This window comes from Ovis canadensis, chromosome 12 (assembly GCF_042477335.2).
Source record: "Ovis canadensis isolate MfBH-ARS-UI-01 breed Bighorn chromosome 12, ARS-UI_OviCan_v2, whole genome shotgun sequence".
Classification (NCBI taxonomy): domain Eukaryota; kingdom Metazoa; phylum Chordata; class Mammalia; order Artiodactyla; family Bovidae; genus Ovis; species Ovis canadensis.
Genome location: NC_091256.1, coordinates 26,571,693 through 26,593,816, shown reverse-complemented (window position 1 = coordinate 26,593,816; position 22,124 = coordinate 26,571,693). Strand labels below are relative to the sequence as shown.

The following is a 22,124-nucleotide window of genomic DNA, read 5'->3' as shown; positions in this document are numbered from 1 at the left end:
GTATATATAATGATGATGCCTTATTTCGATACCTTAGGTCTGAGATATTGGAATGATGGACTTCATTTATGGAGTTTAGGGAAGACTGGGAAAGATATGAATAGGTAGAGATCAGAATGTTTGATTTTTATATGTATTGTTAAATACCCCTAATTTAATGTCTAAGTGGAGATATTTACCAACCAGTTAGACTGCAAGATGCCTTCAGAAGATGTCAGAGATAGAGATACATATTTGGAAACCATCAGTTTATAATTAATTTTATATATCATTTTATTCCATGGTAAAATGAAGATAAATACAAAATAAAATCTCATACCATAATACTCTTGTGATGTTACAATATATTTGAATGATGACATCAGAAATAATGCATGTAAAATAACACATATAATTAATCAATTTAAAAATCTCTCATGATTACTATTTTTCAACTAGTTGTTCACTCTAAATTAAGGTTTTATTATTTCATTGCCTATTGTTAACAGTTATAATATGTTAAAATGATGAATATTGCGATTTCTTTTATCTGGCATCCTACCCTTTAGCCATAACATTTTAACTAGAAAATGTAAAACTAAGGCACCAGAACAACTTTTTTTTTAAGGAAAAGTTTTCATCCACTGAATGTAACCATGCATTTATGCAAAATAAGAACTGATTATAGTTATCAAAAATAGCAAAATCACTATATGGGCATTTACTATTAACAAGAAAATCTTTATTCTAGCCTTTTTATTTTTTTAAGCTTTTTAAAAATTGAGATATAATTTGTTGTGGTAGTGTTGTGGTAGTATTAAGAGTATAGCAAAGTGATTCAGCTATATGTGGGCTCCATTGCCCATTTCTTTCAACTCTGCAACCCCATGGACTGTAGTCTGTCAGGCTTCTCTGTCCATGGGATTTTCCATGCAAGAATATAAGAGTGGGCTGTCATTTTCTTCTCCAGGAGATCTTCCCAGCCCAGGGATCAAACGTCCATCTCCTGTCTTTCCTGCATTGGCAAGAAGATTCTTTACCACTGAGCCCCTGGGAAACCCATATATATATGTGTGTGTGTGTGTGTGTGTGTATACATACACACACACACACATATATATAGTTATTGGAGAAGGCAATGGCAGCCCACTCCAGTACTCTTGCCTGGAAAATCCCATGGAAGGAGGAACCTGGTAAGCTACATACAGTCCATGGGGTCTCAGACTCGGCCGTGACTGAGTGACTTCACTTTCACTTTGCACTTCCATGCATTGGAGAAGGGAATGGCAACCCACTCCAGTGTTCTTGCCTGGAGAACCCCAGGGGTGGAGGAGCCTGGTGGGCTGCCGTCTATGTGGTTGCACAGACTCGGACACAACTGACGTGACTTAGCAGCAGCATATATAGTTATGTGTCTAAAATAGATTAGTTTCCATTATAGATTATTGCAAGATATTTAATATAGTTCCCTGTACAATACACTAGGTTCCTGTTGTTTACCTATTTTATATATAGTAGGGTGGCATATGTTAATCCCAAACTCCTAATTTACCTCCCTGCCCTCACTCTGCTGTCTCCTTTGGTCACCATAAGTCTGTTTTATATTTCTGCAAATCTATTTCTGTTTTGTAAATAAGTTAAATTCTGTCATTTTTTATACGCCGCAAATAAGTGATGTCATGTGATATCTGTCTTTCTCTGACCTACTTCACTTGATGTGATAGCATCTAGATCCATCTATATATCTGCAAATGGCAATATTTCTACAAATGGCAATACGTCATTCTTTCTATTCTAGCCTCTTTCTAATAAAAATAGCTACAGTTTTTACCAAAACATGTAGAGAACTAGCTGCATGCAGCACCACAAAAGGGTGGGCAAATCACCACCCCCTCCCTCCAGTCCAACCTCTGTACACACCGTACCCTCACCTCATATTAGAAATGAGCTTGCCCCACCTCAGGGAGCAAACCAGGAAACCTGTTACTTGTTTTCACTGCCTCCTACAGCTAGCACAGGAACCCAATAAAGCCTTGCCTGAAAAAAATAAATAAATAAATAAATAAAGCTATTTAATCAGTGAGTTTGAATTCAAAACTTATAAAGGCCCTGAAAGAAAAAAAGCATTATCAAGTAATGATACCCTTAGCCATTCTGCATTCCGACCACATTTTATGTTATGCTGTCACCACAGAAGGATGTGATATACTAAGAACTCTAACTCACTCCTTTAGCCTGTCCATTTCACATAATTAAGACAAGTGGAAAGTGTTAGTCACTCAGTTCCTTCCGACTCTTTGTGACTCCATGATCTGTAACCCACCAGGCTCCTCTGTCTGTGGGATTCTCCAGGCAAGAATACTAGAGTGGGTTGCCATTCCCTTTTCCAGGGGATCTTCCCAACCCAGGGACTGACACTGGGTCTCCTGCATTGCAGGCAGATTCTTTACCTTCTTGAGCCACTAGGGAAACCCCAGTTAAGATAAGATAACTCAGATCAATCAGTGTCCTATATGAAATGTATAGTTTTCCCCAACAGGGAAACTACCTAACATGTTTCCTATTTTAATAAGAAAACCACATTATTTACGAAAAAACACTTGAAACTGTTTATTTTCCTATCTGTAGCACAACTGGAGATTACTTAATTTGGAGTATTAACTTGAATGAAAAATGCTACCCTATAGCATTTTTACATATATTGTCATACATTGTGAAAGTCGCTCAGTCATGTCCGACTCTTTGTGACCCCACGGACTCTAGTCTGACAGGGTCCTCTGTCTGTGGAATTCTCTAGGCAAGAATACTGCAGTGGATTGCCATTCCCCTCTCCAGGGGATCTTCCTGACCTAGAGATCGAACCTGGGTCTTCTGCATTCCTGGTGGCTTCTTTACCATCTGAGTTACTAGGGATGCCCTGTCCTATGTTACTTTACGTTAACATTATATTATGTCATTTGCATTGAGCTGTTTGACTATACAGACCTTTGTCGGCAAAGTGATGTCTCTAGGTTTAATATGCTGTATAGATTTGTCATAGCTTTCCTTGGAGGAGCAGTGTTAAAGTGTTAATCGCTCAGTCATATCCAGCTCTGCAACTCCATGGACTATAGCCTTCTAGGGTCATCTGTCCACAGAATTTTCTAGGCAAAAATCCTGGAGTGGGTTGCTGTCCCCTTCTCCAGGTCAGAGGGGCAAGCGCCTTTTAATTTCATGGTTGTAGTCACCATCCACAGTGATTATGGAGCCCAAGAAATAAAATCTGTCACACTTTCCACTTTTTCTTCGTCTATTTGCCATGAAGTGATGGAACCAGATTCCATGATCATAGTTTTTTTGAATGTTGAATTCTAAACCAGCTTTTTCTCTCTCCTCTTTAACTCTCATCAAGAGACTCTTTAGTTTCTCTTCACTCTCTGCCACTAGAGTGTATCATCTGCTTATCTGAGGTTGTTGAGTGTGGCTGTGAGGCTAACTCATAATGAAGACTGAGTGCCGAATTGATGCCTTTGAATTGTGGTGCTGGTGAAGACTTCAGAGTCCCTTGGACTACATGGAGATCAAACCAATCAATCCTAACGGAAAGTGAAAGAAAGTGAAGTCGCTCAGTCGTGTCCGATTCTTTGCAACCTCATGGACTGTAGCCTACCAGGCTCCTCCCTCCATGGGATTCTCCAGGCAAGAGTACTGGAATGGGTTGCCATTTCCTTCTCCAGGGGATCTTCCTGACTCAGGGATCGAACCCGGGTCTCCTGCATTCCAGGCAGATGCTTTAGCCTCTCAGCCACCAGGGAATCCCAAATCCACCTCAAATATTCATAGGAAGAACAGTTGCTTAAGCTGAAGCTCCAATACTTTGGTCACCTGATACCAAGAGCTGACTCATTGGAAAAGACATTGATGCTGGAAAAGATTGAAAGCAAAAGAAGAAGGGGGTGACTGGAGATGAGATGGTTAGATGGCATCTCTGCTTCAACGAACCTGAATTTGAGCAAACTCTACGAGATAGTAAAGGACAGAGGAGCCTGGCATGCTGCAGTCCATAGGGTCACAAAGTGTAGGATACGACTTAGTGACTGAATAAAATTACGTTGTTATATGTTATGTGCTATGTTGTACTATATTATTTTGTATTACTATTAGATGGTTAGAATTAATGCTATCATGACAAGTTACGGGCTCTTTAAAACATTAAATTTCTATCATTGATATTCATTTAACTTACAGTGTTGCATTGCATCAACCACATGTAGGAAAGAGCTTGATTTATTATTAGGTAAACAAAATATAAATAAAAGCTATGTCTTATTCACCAATTGATTTGACATCAATGCAACTTTAATGTGGAGAGTACTGAAAAATTCATGCATCCATCTACACAGAAAGGATATGTCTCCATTTAAAGGATGGTGTCCAAAGAACTCTGCTAGAAATGGCACTGTCAAGTTTTGTTTTGGTAACTATTATAGAAAATCTCAAGTTTCTCCGTGTCCAAGCCTGGAACAGCATTATGCATTATTTATTTCAGATACATTGCTTTCAGAAAAACTCCATGTGATAACTCTTCTGGCTTATATAACTGCATATTTTTGATCCAAAATACTAAATATTTAAAATAGAGATTCTCTCAAAGACCTGATTGTTTCCTCTTTTTCTAGATCCTTGACACCTCCATGTCCCAAGCGTCTATCAGCAAAACTGAAAATATAGCTAGCTTTCTTTTGGTTCAATCCTTGTATCATTGGGACACATGGCTATGCATAAAGTCATTGACCAAAACAAATGAATAATCTAGTTACTCCTATTTGTAGTTGTAATTGATTGAGTTTATAGTATAAAATAACTTCAGTAACTTATGTTCAGTTCATGTGTCTATTAGATTAAGTTCATGCCATACTAGAAATCTGTTACCTTTCAAAGTAAGGCAAAATTAATAGAATTAATTAATAGAATTAATCATTTAAAATAATTTTTAATGTTTAAAATGTATTTAAATGTTTAAATATTAATTAATTAATAAAATTAAAAATTAATAGAATATCCATATAAGGATATTGGTGATTAAGGAAGGTGATTTAGACAATGTAATATGAAAAATCTTACAACAGCATTATTCTTATTATAGTTGTTTTTTTCTTTAATAAAGCTTTAAAAATGTACTCTGTAGAGATAGCCTATTTATCCTTACCCAACCTTGTAGGGGGAAAAGCGCTGTGAGGCGGGAAGTTTTTTAGAAGCTATTAACAGTGTTTTCTGTAAACTAGCAACTTAAAGAGGCTTCCCATTGCTCTTTGAAGCCATTAAAAGGAATATCTGGACTTCTTATGCAAAATTTAATTTATCCTATGTGATGTGTGTGTATGTGCATGCTAAGTCACTTCAGTTGCGTTCAACTCTTTGTGACCCTATGGGCTATAGCCCATCAGGCTACTCTGTCCATAGTATTCTCCAGGCAGGAATACTGCCATGCCCTCCTCCAGGGGATCTTCCTGATCCAGGGGTCGAATCTGCTGCGTCTCTTGCAGTTGCTGCATTGCAGGTGGATTCTTTACCGCTGAGTCACCAAGGAAACCCTCTTCTGTGGTATAGTAATACAAAACTTAATTAAGTGTTCAGTTCAGTTCAGTTCAGTCACTCAGTTGTGTCTGACCCTTTGCGACCCCTTGAACCACAGCACACCATGCCTCCCTGTCCATCACCATAGTAGTACAAAACTTAATTCAGAAAACTTTAAAAATTATTGTTTCAACTTTTGTAACATTTTTGGGAAGAAAATTATAGGTAGTTTTATAAAAATTACATTCACAAAAGCATACTGTCTTTATAAGAAAATGTTATACTTGTGAAAGTCATTTTAAATTGAAGTGTTTACATTGTGCAATAGGGATGGTAAACACCACTTACATGGTTTTATACCTTAATTAACCCTAACTGGTATTATTTGAGCAGAATTCTTGTTAAGCGGCATATTATGATTATGTAGTTTCACTAAAGTAAATATGCCTGATACTTCAGTTCTTCTCTTTTGCCTTTAGAATTCTTTCTCTGAGCAGTAATATTCCATATGCATGACATTTTAATGGTCTCTTTTCATAGAAATTGATGAAGTGTATATTCAAAAAGGATAACTGTCTTAAAATCAGGCAGTTTAGAATTGTGTTTAGAAAGATAAATGAGCAATGATCCTTACTTATTTTCTAAGATCAATATGAAAAGCCCTAAAATTTGAGTTTAGTTTGTATGAATATACTTAACAGAATATACAAGGAGTGCCATTATTGTAAGGATACATTTTGAAGGGTGACTTTTCAAAAAATAATGATAGAGAATAGAAAGAGTGGCAGGTAGATAGCACACTGGCTGATACCATAATGCTATTTTTTATCAGCAGCGTCAATAAAAAATTCAGTCAACATTTGCTTATTTTTTGACATCTTGCCAACAGTAGGTTAGACTGAAATTTTTTGCACTGAATAAGCGAAAAGGAATATCTTGTGCCAGTGTCTATAGGGAAAGCATGATCTCTGTTATGACTCTTGCAAATTGAAAAAGGAAAGGGAAAGGCTAGTTTGAATAAGCTTTATTAATTGATTTTTTGATTGATTGATTTTATATGAGGCTGACTGCTATAATCATGTCTTTCAGATAGACTGTAGACCCACAATAGCTTCAGAAAATCATTTCTTCACCTGCAGCAATGAGACGATATAGACAACCAGGGGTTCCTGTGTGTTGAGGTGACCCAGGTGACAACCTGGCAGAAGGCAGATATACCTCCAGCTACACTCTTGCTTCGGTGTCTAATTCCTCCTAAAAGAGCAGAACTTTAAGGAAGAAAGAGGGGTTTTGACATGGATTCTGAATGTCATATCACATGTTTCCAAATTTATTGAGGGAAAAGCATCTATCTGCGACTCATTTCTTAAATGTTTGAGAATTTAAGCATAAGACCGTGATTTGAGAATTTTCCCTTTGGAATAAAATTAACTTGACATGGTTTTGTTTGGTGTGTTTATCTGTTTCATTTTTGACAAAGAGTGTTCCAGGAATGAAATTTCAGTCATAAAAATTCTTCTTTGAACTCTGAAAAAAGAGCATAATTCCTCTTGCCATGATTATTTGTAAAGTCCCGTGGTCAAAGACGTCTTTGTTGTTGTTCAGTTGGTAAGTCTCATCCAACTCTTTGGACTGCAGCATGCCAGGTTCCTCTGTCCTTCACTATCTCCCAGAGTTTGCTGAAATTCATGTTTACTGAGTCTGTGATACTGCCTATTAATAACCATCTCAAAGATGTCGAGCAGGTCAGAATCAAGGATTTTGTGACTGTCTTAATGCAGTCTCCCAGCAGAGGAATACTCATTTCTTCTTTTCCTCTCCCTATGTTTATCTAGGGGCCTGAGTGTCTGTGTACATGTGGGTGGGTAGGAATTTAATAGAGTATTTCCCTGTGTCCTGATCACATTTATGAAATCATCTCTAAGCTGAGATTGTCAATGAGCAGCAACAAGATGGCCATTCTTGAGCTGAGTAGAAAATCATTTTATTTTATATTCAACTAACGGGCTATGGTCTTTGAAAATAAGTTTTCAATAGATGAGGAAATGAGGAAATATTAAAAGCACTATGTTTTGCTCAAATTATTGCATTCAGCTGCAATGCATCATAAATATCAATTCAGTAAATACAATATCATTGTATTCATGTGTGCATTCCCTTCTGATTTTCTTCATTCTAATAAATAAATAAATATGAATAGATAATTACATGAACACAATCTGATATTGTTTGAAAGCATTTTAATAGTTTTCATTGGAAAAAATGTGTAATGAGGAGATGAAATACGTTTGCTCTGTTCAATACTGAATTTCCAATTCTAAACATTGTGCCTGACATGTAAAAAAATTGTTTTGCCTTGTTTTAAATTGTATTGTTTTTTTAAAATAAATTGTTAGTAAATGAGGGTAAAAATTAGAGAAATTCTTATGTTATATTTTAGACATATGAAATAGGAATTTTGGAACAAGTTTTGCTTTGCAAGTGCTGCAGATTTTATTTAGAATCTATAGAAAAAGACAAATGAAGTAGATCTTTATTAAACAGAATAGTCTGTTTTGAGAACACGGCTGGATGTCTTTTTGAGTGTTTTCTAATCCAAAATGATTTACTTTTGAGAAGCGATTTAAATTAGATAGATGAGGAATATAAAATTTGCAATGCAGTAAAATCAAGTGAGTATAAGACAAAACCCTGTTTATATAGATGAATTAAGCTAAATATGTCAATGTATCATAGATATTAACTAGCAATAGATGCATACATGTACTTTCATAGGCTCATGGCTTCTGCTTATTAACTTTAAAGGATCATAAAAGAAAGAATAACTCATTTGGCAGGTCAATATGAGGATTTTGTTGATCTCATAATGTCATGTCATAGATCTCCAAAACTGTCCATATATGTTCTGCTTATGAATCTTGGAAAAATGTGCATTTACTGTCAACATTAGCTATCTTAAAGGTGAAATTGTATTTCATAACTAGTTTCCTTCTTTTCCCTTAGCATGCTAGATTAATTCCCCTAGGGTGGCTCAGGACTAAAAGAACCCACCTGCCAATGCAGGAAATTCAGGTTTAATCCCTGTGTCAGGAAGATCTCCTGGAGAAGAAAATGGCAACCAACTTCAGTATTCTTAGCTAGGAAATCCCATGGACAGAGAAGCCTGGAAAGCTACGGTCCATGGGGTCACAAGAGTCGGACACAACTAGGTGACTGAGCATATGAGCACGAGCCACGACTGCTAAGTCACTTCAGTCGTGTCCAACTCTGTGCGACCCCATAGACGGCAGCCCACCATCCTGGGATTCTCCAGGCAAGAACACTGGAGTGGGTTGCCATTGCCTTCTCCAATGCATGAAAGTGAAAAGTGAAAGTGAAGTCGCTCAGTCGTGTCCGACCCTCAGCGATCCCATGGACTGCAGCCCACCAGGCTCCTCTGTCCACGGGATTTGCCAGGCAAGAGTACTGGAGTGGGTGCCATTGCCTTCTCCGACGAGCCACAACAAATGACCACAAAGTGAGTGGCTTAAGACGGTAGACATCTGTTCTCTCACAGTTCAACACGCCAGAGTCCAAAGCCAAGGTGACAGCACGATTGGTTTCCTCTGGAGATTCTTGTCGAGAAACCGCCTAATTAATTGTCTCCTCCCTAGCTTCTGGTGGTTTCTAGGCATCTTTTGTATCCTTTACTTCAGGCAGCATAACCCCAAACTCTGCATCTTGGAAAGGTCTTTGAAACACACTTTAAAGATTTAAGATTTTGGCAAAAATCATTACTGTAAGCAAGCAATCCTTGTATAGGGGAGTGTATATTACTTTAAAAAGATCCAGTAAATTGATATGTGTACAAATTGATAATTTTCTTTAATTCAATTAACTAAATTAATTCAGTTTAACTAACCCATACAAATTTAGCTTTCCTTAGTAGAAAGCACAAAGAAGCTTAAGCTGTATTTGTCATTTTGTTTTTCAGTACAATTTTAAGTTTATAGCCAGAATTTATAGATAATGCAATGTTTTGCTTCATTTCCTTTTATGTAAAATATATATGAAATTTAAAATTTGCTTCCTTATTTTGGTTTTTTAGAAATTCATAGAAATTTGCATGTACTAATATGTATACTTGACTTTGCCATAAAATCTCAATTTATGGATAATAACATATATTATTATATATGTGCTTAAACATATATATATATATATATATAAATTGAGAATATAAATTCACCTTGTACTAACATTGTAATACAGTCTTTCAGCCTTTTCTTGTTTTATACTCTAATTTCAAATCCTGGAATATTTATTGATATCTAATTTCCTGATGACAAGGATGCAGACTATTATATTGAATTTCCAAGCAGATGTCTGTATAGAACATAAGATAAATACAGAAATTAAGCAAAAAAAAAAAATGTATCTTACTTTGAAAGCTCTCTTTACACTTGGAAAGCAAAATGAAGATTTGATGCACTCATATAGAAAACAAGTTTCTTCATTTCTGAAAGGGGTTTGCTTACAGCACACTTTCATTCATTCTGTCATGTAGTTGGTTAACATGTTTTAGCAGCTTCTATGAGGCAGGCACCAAAATCAGTACACTTACTTCATATTGCCCAAACTCTTCACATCTGCTACGCCGAGGGATACAGATAATTTCATGCACTTCATATTTTGAATTTAATATTGCATACTATCATTCACCTTCTCAAATAGACTTGTTAACATTGCTCTTAAGTACTATCAACTGGATGTTTACTACACTTACTCAGCGTGTAAATGTCTGTAAATATTAATATATTATCCATATGTAATACTATACTAACTTTGTAGCCCAGTTTAACAGTTGCTAAGTATTTTTTATGTTTCACATAGTTGTTTTTGTTTGAAATTAAAAGTTACAATGCATCAGAGGCTTGGGTTTTGTTTTTTTTTTTTTTTGGTATCATTTTTACTGCTAAATGGATAAAGATTCTAGAAGGATGAATATGCATTACTGCTCTGATGAAACGGTAAAGGAAACTCTAATTTCCAGCTTCTGATTTACAAGCTATGGTTATTTAATCATCAGGCAGCTGTAATTTTTGGAACATTAAACAGGAAGTTGTATTTCAAGTCATCTTTAGTCACTGATGGTCCATATGTGAAATTTAACAGTGTATGCCCCTATGTAAGGGGCTTCCCAGGTGGCTCAGTGGTAAAGAATCCATTTGCCAATGCAGGAGACGCAGGAGGTACAAGTTTGATACCTGCATTGGGAAGATCCCTGGGAGAAGGAACTGGCAACCCACTTCAGTATTCTTGTCTGGAAAATTCCATGGACACAAGAGCCTGTAGGGCTACCATCTGTGGGGTCACAAAGAGTCAGACACAGTGGAGAAAATGAGCACTCACTCATCCCTGTATAAGCAGAATGGTGATACTTGGATTGGGTTTTCAAGACAAATTATACCATTTTGCACTCTGCAGGCAAAAAAAAAAAACTATAGAATATCTCTGTATTCTATACATGCTGTTGTTTCAGCCGGTAGGTCATGTCTGACTCTTTTGTGACCTCATGGACTGTAGCCTACCAGACTCCTCTGTCGATGGGATTTCCCAGGCAAGTATACTGGAGTGGGTTGTCATTTCCTTCTCTGGTATTCTCTCTATATAAACTATCTATAATAGCTTCAAGGAACAATGCTTCGTAAAAAGAAAATGAAGGAACAACCATTTTATATATATATATATAGTTGCTGTGGAAACAATGTCACATAAAAATGATGGCAGGAAATCTGTATCAACATGAAATGAGATATTTTGAGGGATATTGAATACTTCATTATCATGGGAACAGGACAAGGTTATTTAGCACAGGTGTTTCTGTAATTGTGATGCATTAGCAAAATTAGTCGTGTTCAATGGCCCTCACACTTCCTTTGCCACCTGTACTTGATTGGTGTACTGTTACTACCAAGAGATTGAAACATGTACTGTAGAACTAAGTTCATAACCACAAAAATAACCTATTTGTGGCTTTATCACCTTCTTTTGGTAAATAAAACTGTTTTTCCAACATTGTCTTCTTTCGTAAAAAACAACCTTGGAAAATGAGCACAATGTGATAAATTCTGAACCAAGTTGGAGAGAGAAAACTCCCAGGAAAAACAAAGCACTTGTGTAGGTCACAATGAAAGTTAAAGAGTTTTTTCATGCTGAACAATGACCAAGAATTTAAAGTTGCTTTCATACTGAGATACTACTTATCCATTAATCTCTGAGGATGCTAGATAAAAATTTGAAGACCCTGGGCCCAGCCCAGCCTATTAAATGAGACTCTGACAGTACCCCAGTGATTTGGCTTCACAATCAACTTTTCCAACCATTGATCAGATGGTTAAGATGCATGAAAGATACATGATTTTTTAAAGCAAGATAATATTTGATATACCAGTGTACCATGCTTGCATTTGCAAGGAACATAAATATTAGATGATACAGAGAACATTCCTTAATAATTAGTAACTATAAATGCATTATTGTTTTCCTCATTTTGAAAAAAAAATGTAGAAGGTGCTGTGAAGTCATGAATATTTTACCTAAACTTGTTTCCAAACCACTGAATTCAAAAGCAGGACTGCCAAAGTCATTGGCGTTTGATGCTTTGGGACTGACAGCCTTGAATTTTTATAAATCAAATGAATGTATAATATAAACTAGTATATTCATTTATTTCATTAGAAATTAAATGCATATACAAGCAATATTTGAAATATTATTTCCCAATTAAATGCTTTGTCATCTTTAAGATAAACCTTAATGATGAATTTGACTGCTTTTTTAAAATTTCAGATATGATATAATTTGCATGTCATAAAACTGATAATTATAATTTGATTTTTATAGAAATAGCCTAAATGATTATAGGAAACTGTTTTAATATGTCAAATTAGTTCAATGATAACAACAGTTACATAAATTATATATTAGTACTTGGGCATGTGTCTGTGGCCTCTTGTTTAAATGTCAAGCTCCAGTTAATCATTGGCAAAGAGTCAGTTAATTCTGATTCCTTTCATTGGGACCACAGGAATGTATTGGAAGCAAAAATTTCATTCCTGTCTCTATTTCTGGATAAACCTAGGAAAACCTCCCATAGTAACTGAGTCTTTTGCCAGCTCATATATTAATATTTCAGGGAAACAGCTGCCCTCATAGGTGTATCTTATTTGGAACTGCCCTGATAGGTATATCTTATTTGGAGTTGTAATATTATATCTTGTTATCTCAGTCATTTTGTAAATCAGCAGTGTTATGGAAATGTGACTTCATAGTTTATTTTAAACTTATTCAATTCAAAAAATAAATAGCAAGTATTATTTGCTGTTGACTTAAGAATCCAAGATAGTTGATATATCTGACATAATACTTACTGTGTAAGCCCTTCATAAAACATGATACTATTCTTCTAGACTCCAAAATGCGTGTGTCTTTGACCAAATAATGACTATTCTATGAACAGATGTCCTGGACAATCACAACCTGCTTACTCAGAACATTAAGCCTCCTACATCCATGAAATTTTCGAATTGTATTTGTCCAGTTCTTTTGGGTTCTTCTACCTCATTGTGGGCTTCTAGAAGCAAACATTATGGATCATAAGAGTTAACTTTAAGCTATTTTGGCCCCTGTTACTACCTGAAAAGTCTTTTGTCTCTGCATTATTGCATCATCTTTTATCTGAAGATTAAGTGACCCCATATTATTAGCCATAAATCAGTCACCATAGTTCATACCTTGAAGTAAGCTTTAAAGCATCTCTTGATTTCTTAATATCAAGGATACAACTTTGTTATTACAGTTTCCATCATATTCATTATCTTTTTATCTTCATTAAGTAACATTTATATCATCAATTCTATGCTTGGTGTAAAGTAGGGACTAAACATGTATAATGAGCAATTCAGTAAAGAATGAATGTGTCAGTCTCTACATCCAGATCACTTTTTCAAGTCTTTTTAGTGGAGTGAGAGTACCCTGCCCGATCTAGACTAATAACTCTTTCTCGCTAAGCTTGTAATGATAAGAGAATAACATCACAGTCTGAGTTGTTTCCAAGATGTCTGAAATAGCCAGAACTACATTTAACAATTCCTGAAGATATCGGAGTTTATATATATTAGATCCCACTTCCTTTCTTTTTTTTTACATAACTCTTTTCTTTGATGAAAAAAAAATAGTCAAAGCTTCATGTGTATAAATATGCTGCTGCTAAGTCGCTTCAGTCATGTCCAGCTCTGTACGACCCCATAGACGGCAGCCCATCAGGCTCCACCGTCCCTGGGATTCTCCAGGCAAGAACACTGGAGTGGGTTGCCATTTCCTTCTCCAATGCATGAAAGTGAAAAGTGAAAGTGAAGTTGCTCAGTCGTGTCCGACTCTTAGCGACCCCATGGACTGCAGCCTACCAGGCTCCTCCCAGTGTATAATACATTCAGCATCTAATTTGAATGTGTATTTTATGTGCAGTATATAATACATTCAAATTAGATGCTGGGATATACATACAGACAAATATTACAATTTTTATTTTACCACATGGGTACTCAGCACTACTTTGTAATGTGGATATAAGATACTTTTTAATTCCTTTTATCTAACAGATAAAAGTTTCAAGAGTGACACAAAGCAACAAATGTTTTTTCCTTGTTCGAATGAAATGATATTGTCAGACATAATCAAGCACATTTTAAAAGATGTTTTTATGAGGTTGTCAGGAGTTTGGCTAGTCTGCTCTATGGAATTATGGCCTTGGCATTCTTTTCATTGACTGAGCAAGCAGCCTGGAGTGACTTTAAGCTGACATGGTCCCCTCAAATAAGCAAATGTCTTAGATAGCATTCTACAGAGTCACAAGAAAATGTAATTTCCCGATACGTTTGCTTCAATAGCCCTTGTGATCAACAATTTCTCTTGTCTCCCAGACCCCATTCTTTTAGTTTGAATTAAAGAGCTCTGCCTTAACCCATGAACCCCAAAGCACTTCACCCACCAAACCTAGTAAAGGCATGTTTTCTATGTCCTGTCTTTTTCTGCCTTGATGTCCCCATGTGGCCCCTCAAGACATGCTGGCTACATCATCCAGGGAATGTAAATGATCAATTTCTTGATTTCCATGTCTTTTGTGGTCTATTGTTGAACTGCAGCTCACTATTGGGCACCCTGTGTTCCACTTAACAAGCATCACTTTAACAAATTCAAAACAGAGGTCAAGGACAAAAGAATTCACAAAGGAAAAGAAGTCTCAAGTAGCATTTTGTGTGGTGAATGAAGGTCATTCTTACATTTCTCATCATGGCAGAGTACATATTTTAGAATAATTCAAACTTGATTTCACATATAATTGAAAAGACAGTCCAAAATTGCCAGGCTATGATCTAGGAGAGAAATAAAATCTAGCGACAAGGGCTGCAAATGCCCGGGAGCATTTGTTATTCAGGATGGGAGCAACCAGCTAGTTGGTACAATTTTGCTGATCTTGAAGGATTCAGTTCAGTTCAGTTCAGTCGCTCAGTTGTGTCCGACTCTTTGAGACCCCATGAATCGCAGCAGGCCAGGCCTCCCTGCCCATCATCAAATCTTGGAGTTCACTCAGACTCGCGTCTATCCAGTCAGTGATGTCATCCAGCCATCTCATCCTCTGTCATCCCCTTCTCCTTCTGCCCCCAATCCCTCCCAGCATCAAAGTCTTTTCCAAGGAGTCAACTCTTTGCAGGAGGTGGCCAAACTACTGGAGCTTCAGCTGTAGCATCATTCCTTCCAAAGAAATCCCAGAGCTGATCTCCTTCAGAATGGACTGGTTGGATCTCCTTGCATTCTAAGGGACTCTCAAGAGTCTTCTTCAATGCCACAGTTCAAAAGCATCAGTTCTTCAGCACTCAGCTTTCTTCACCTTCCAACTCTCACATCCATACATGAACACTGGAAAAACCATAGCCTTAACTAAATGGACCTTTGTTGGCAAAGTAATATCTCTGCTTTTCAATATGCTATCTAGGTTGGATTAATGTCTTGAAGGATTAATGAAGCAAAATTTGGCAATTAGGACCCACAAATTCTGAGAATCTAGTTTGGACCTGGACAATAATGGCTGTTGATATACTAAAGTAGTAAAAAGGAAACAGAATTAAACCACAGGAGACACGGGTTCAATCCCTGGGTCAGGAACATCCCCTGGAGGAAGGAATGGCAACTCACTTCTGTAGCCTCGCCTAGAAATTCCCTTGGACAGCAGAACCTGGAAGACTAGAGTCAGTGGGGTCTCAAACAGTCAGATACGACTGAGAGACTAAGTATCAACATGAAGTGGCAGTGTGAAAGGGAATCAGCAGACGCAAGATTAAAAGCACTTTTAAAAAGAAACCAAAGTATATTTCCTATATCTGAGGAGATGAAGTAAGCTTGGAAAATTCAACAAGAAAGTGATATCTATAAAAAGTGACATGTGACAAATTAAAAACACAGAGAAACTCAAAGACAAAAATGTGAAGAAAGCAACCCCTCAATAGTTTCCTGTAATAGCAGTTAGACATAGTGAGGTAAAGAAGTGGAGATTTACAAGTGGTACCATAAAAAAACAACCAGAAAGTAGCACTCCAATGGGCAGAAACAATCTGTTTTGTTTCTGATTAAAACTTGTAGCTGCATTCAAATTTAATCTAGCACATAATAAAGACGTTGTATGTTTTAGAAGTTTTTGTTGGCGTATAGTTGCTTTAAATTGCTGTTTGTTTCTGCTGTACAGCAAAGTGAATCAGTAATACATATACATATATCCCCTCTTCTTTGGATGTCCTCCCCAATTAGGTCATCACAGAGCACTGAGTAGAGTTGCCTGTGCTTTACAGTGGGTTCTCATTAGCTGTTTATTTTATGCATAGTATCAGTAGTGTAAATATGTCAATTCCAATCTCTCAGTTCACCTCATTTTCCCCCTTTGTTGTCCATGTGTTTATTCTCTACCTCTGTGTCTCCATTCCTGCTTCACAAATGGGTTCATCTATACCTTTTTCTAACTCCGCATATATACGCTAATAAATTTTTTTTTTCTCTTTTCTGACTTACTTCACTCTGTATGACTGGCTCTAGATCCATCCATGTCTCTGCAAATGGTGTGATTTCCTTTCTTTTCACAGCTGAGTAATCTTTCATTTTACTCGAGGAGGCCTACAGTGCTGCCGTCCATGGGGTTGAGAAGAATCAGACACAACTTCATGCCTGAACAACAAGTATTTCATTTTTGTGTGCTTTGTAAACACTATTTAAATGACTAGCTAGATGAATGGAGGATTTATTTTCTCCAAAAACTGTGATTCAGATACATCAAGTAACTTAAAGAAGTGTTTCATGAAAGTCAGAAGTTTAAGGGGGCTTGCCAGGTGGCGCTAGTGATAAAGAACCTGCCTACCAATGCAGGAGATGTAAGAGAGGTGGGTTCAATCCCTGGGTTGGGACCATCCCCTGGAGGAAGGCATGGCCACCCACTCCAGTACTCTTGCCTGGAAAATCCCATGGACAGAGTAACCTGGCAGGCTACAGTCCACAGTGTCCCACAGAGTTAGACATGACTGAAGTGACTTACCATGCATGCATGCAGGAGTTTAAGCTCTTCAGAGAGAAAAGGTGGATTTAAATCTAGATTTTGCTTCGTACATATGTCATTAGGTATATTTCTTAAGTACTCAGTAACCATTTCAGTTTCATTTTAGTTAAATATTTATTAGTAGACCCTTGAACCAAGTGATTTTTATAGTTCTATATTTTAGAAGCAAATACCAATAAGCTAATCAATAGTCCTAGAGAAATATTATTGATATAAAAATTTTAAAAACAGAAAAACATTACTGGTGTCCACTGTTACACAGGGAAAATAAAGGTATTGTGCAATTATCTCTTTAATTCAAATTACATGTGTATGTGCCAGTTGAAAGCGTTCTCAAGTACTAAATTATAGCTACAAACAGATTAATTAAAGAACGACTATATTCAGTGTGAAACAATCCCTCAAAAAATTAATTTAGTTGAAATTCCCCTTTTATTTTAAATTATCTATTTACTAGCAAGTAAATCCTAAAAAAAAGACTAAGACAAAAATACTGAAACACATTTATGTGTTAGCTACATTTGTAAAAATAAATACAACTAAGATTATACTCTAAGTTCATGGTATACATGTACTGGTGATTACAAAAATTAATATTAACTTAGGAAATCTCTAAACATGAGGGCACAAACACTGATCTGTTTTATTTTTCTCATTTGATTTCCTGATGATGCTATGGAGAATCTTTGTTTTTTCTCATTCAATAGAATGTCTAATAACAAGTGGATATTCCTTTATAAGTTTACAGTTAATTTTAATAGAATAGTTTTATTTCATGATCAAAGTTTCAGTTTGATTTGTCTTAAAGCTTTCTCAAATTTACTCAAAATTTAGCTCACTTGCTTCTATTTCAGTGGGCTTGTAGTGGAGGAGAAAAGTTTCTCCATGTGTTTCAGCTCTGGTGTTGGAACAGGAAAAAGATAGAGGAGGTGGATCTCTATAAGGGGATATGTGGTGACCAGCTGTCTTATCTAAGGGTGCCTTACTGACACACTCTCTTCAGCTTCACAGTTGACTTTTGTGATGGGATGTACTGAGGAGATTCTCCTGAAGTCTAGGGGAGTCACCCCTCCTGCTGTTCCCTGATATGATAAAAGGAATTCTATCTAGACTCTGTGTTCCACTTCTCTTCCTTGTCCTCTTCTCACCAAATAACATGCACCTCATTTGCTTATCTGTACACCACATACAATAAGTTATACCCCCCTTGTGAGTGCCTCTTCTGGAAGTGACAACAAGGTAGCTTAAGCCCAGCTACTGACTTGGTGAGCCCTCACACCTTGAGGGACTGAAAACGTGAAAGAGTATAGGTTTTGACTGCAGCAAAATCCCTGACTGCTTTTCCTCTGCACAGGTTGGTACAGGTACTGAAGAGCAGAGGCCACTGTGCAGACACGCATTTGCTCATGGATTTGACCTTTCCTCCTTTAGAGAGAATCTTCTGGAGTCTCTATCTGTTGGCTTGGGAAAGAGAAGAATCCCTACTTTACAAAGAGGAGAAAATAACCTCTTTACAAGGCATTCCAATTGATTCAAAGATCAATATAATTTCTGCTCTCTTCTCTGGCTGTTGATGAGAACAGTGATCATGGTAATTTGGGAAAACGGATTGTTCAGAGAGAGTGATGTAAGGAGGGGGCAGATCTTGACTGTTAAAAGTTTAGTTGCTCAGTTGTGTCCAACTCTTTGCAACCCCATGGACTGTAACCTACCAGGCTCCTCCCTCCATGGAATTTTTCAGGCAAGAGTACTAGAGTGAGTTGCTATTTCCTTCTCCAGGGGATCTTCCCAGCCCAAGAATCAAACCTGGGTCTCCCACATTGCAGGCAGATGCTTTATCATCTGAGCCACAAGGGAAGCTGTTCAAAATGATGGTTAGAAATAGGTCTTATAACTTAAAAGGTAGGTTAAATTGAGGTTCAGGTCTCAATTCCAGAATTACAGGAAAATTTCATCTCTCTTTCTCTGTCTCTTCATGAAATATTTAGTTTTAATTATTACTCCATTAGAACATTAGATCTGTATCTGTACCTGTAACAGCTATATTTGTCATCTGGCCTATTTGAATATATATGTGTGTGTGTATATGAATATATACACACACACACATATAGCTTTACTAGAAGACAGCAGACAACTATGGAATTAGTACACCTAGTAATAATTTTAATGAAAGAAGCAACATTCTGATCTCCATCTTCAGGAATTCAAAAATAGATTATTTTATTTTTTTAGAATATAATTGCTTTATAATTTTGTGTTAATTTCTGCTGTATAACAAAGTGAATCAATTATACATATACATTATCCCCTCCTTCTTGGATTTCCCTCCCACTACCCCATCCCGTTGTTGCAGATCATCACAGAGCACTGCGCTGACCTCCCTGTGCTGTATAACAGATTCCCACTAGCTATCTATTTTACATATGGTAGTGTATATATGTCAATCCCCATCTTCCAATTTATCCTACTCAACTTTCCCTCCATGGTGTCTATACAGTTGTTCTCTAGGTCTGTCTCTCTATTTCTGTTTTGGAGATAAGAGCATCTATATCATTTTTCTAGGTTCCACCTATATGTGTTAACTTATGATATTCGCTTTTCTCTTCTGATTTCCTTCATTCTGTATGACAGAAAGAACAAGAGACAGGAGTCCCTTAGCTCAATATTCTCTCATGCTTTTGATAATATTCCCCTTTGCTGGTGGTTGACAACAAGGCAGCTTCAGAAATATTTATTTTAATAGTTGCCATCAGTGAAAATAACTCTTTATAGGTGCACAGTTTCTCTGGTTTTCATTTTTAGATAACTCACCACAAATTCCAGGAGCAGTAGTTTTCAGCACAAAAATGAGAAGGCTAATTACACTTGCTGACAGAAATCAAATTCATTTAGAATATCTTGTGACTCTAAACAGTAACTGAAGCTTTCACTTAGCATCTTTGGAAACACTGTCTCTTTTTTAAAAATATACTTAATATATGTTTAATTTCAATAGCACAGAAAACTAAGAAGTAGGAACTTTTGACATAGAAAACACATGGTTGGCTTGATTTTTTAATTTTACAAGCTTTCTGGAAATTTGCCTTAAATCTATTTAAACTTTCAAATATTTGTGTATTATTAAATGCAAAATGTTATTTTTTCCATGTGTACTAATAAAACAATATTTTCTGGAATGAAAGAACATATGTTAGAAATGACTACTAATGGTTAAAATTAGCATAAATCTTACTGTTTTAAATGTACTCAAATAGTTGCATAGAATTTCTAAGAGTAGGAAATATATTAATATAAAATTATGTATAATATGTGAACTGTCTTTTGAACTAAGCACTTTGAACTTCAAAACAGAAAGGGCAGTGTGTCTACTCATTTTATTTTATTTCATATACACCCACTATTAGTAATAATATTAATTTCATAAATATCACAAAGTAATAAAAAGCCAAATATTAATCTATGTTCAAAAAGCAAGATAATCTACATTTAATATATAGAAAGATCTTGGTTGGGAAATTTGTAATTGCCTATAAAAAATAGCCTAATGATCTTTCTGTCAATAAAGAAGCTTAAAAAGGGAAAGCCAAAAGAGAACTAGAAAAGCTCAGATAATCACTTTGATTACTTAAGTGAATTTTGATTAAATGGACATTTGATTAGGCATATTGAATGGGACATTGAATGGATATTTGATTACTTAAATGGATATGAAATACAAGTGTGTAGAAATGGAAAAAGTATAGATTTGTGGAAAATAGTTTCATGATATCCTTCATGATCTGATACCTCTGCAGCAGCTACAGTCTCAAGGCACTTGGTTTTGCCATGTAATTTGCAATACTGTCTTATTTACTGACACTAAATCTCTATACAGTGAGGATGAAATGAGAGTTTAGGGGATATTGAACTTGGTGACTTTTTCAATGAATGTCAATTGGAGAAACACCTGTGGTCAGGGGCTTTGGGCCAGTCTCCTGGGAGACTAGGGGATAAATCACTCCAATTCAAGACAGGCTTTTATTTTGTTTTGCACATGGCATCTAAGTCTTATAGATTCAAAAGATTTTTTTTATGTGTTCAATACAACCTCAAACTTTTAATATACTAGACATTTATATGTGTGTGTCTTCTAATATTTTACTATAATTTTAAATATAAAACTGAATATACTAAACTTTATATGATAATTCATCACATACAAAACATGGAATACTGAATATTAATAGGAGTTCTTCCAAATGAAGGGAAGTATAGCCAGGTTTAACTTAAATTCAAAGGAAAGTATGAAAATTGTGGGTAAGTATGAAAAGAACAGAATGGGAAAGACTAGAATCTCTCCAAGAAAATTAGAGATATCAAGGGAACATTTCATGCAAAGATAGGCTCAATAAAGGACAGAAATGGTATGGAATAACAGAAGCAGAAGATATTAAGAAGAGATGGCAAGAATACACAGAAGAACTGTACAAAAAAGATCTTCACGACCCAGATAATCACAATGGTGTGATCACTCATCTAGAGCCAGACATTCTGGAATGTGAAGTCAAGTGGGCCTTAGAAAGCATCACTATGAACAAAGCTAGTGGAGTGACGGAATTCCAATAGAGCAATTTCAAATCCTGAAAGATGATGCTGTGAAAGTGCTGCAATCAATATGCCGGCAAATTTGGAAAACTCAGCAGTGGCCACAGGACTGGAAAAGGTCAGTTTTCATTCCAACCCCAAAGAAAGGCAACGCCAAAGAATGCTCAAACTACTGCACAATTGCACTCATCTCACATGCTAGTAAAGTAATGCTCAAAATTCTTCAAGCTAGGTTTCAGCAGTACAGGAACTGTGAACTTCCAGATGTTCAAGCTGGTTTTAGAAAAGGCAGAGGAACCAGAGATCAAATTCCCAACATCCACTGGATCATAGAAAAAGCAAGAGAGTTCCAGAAAAACAT

At 36.3% G+C, this 22,124-nt stretch overlaps 1 non-coding gene across 1 annotated transcript; it reads right to left on the bottom strand.

The window, feature by feature from the left end:
* Positions 1-3,700: 3,700 nt before the first annotated feature.
* On the bottom strand, positions 3,701-3,773 carry TRNAS-GGA (transfer RNA serine (anticodon GGA)). The gene has a single exon. It is a non-coding gene; the product is annotated as a tRNA-Ser (tRNA).
* Between the last annotated feature and the right edge of the window lie 18,351 nt (positions 3,774-22,124).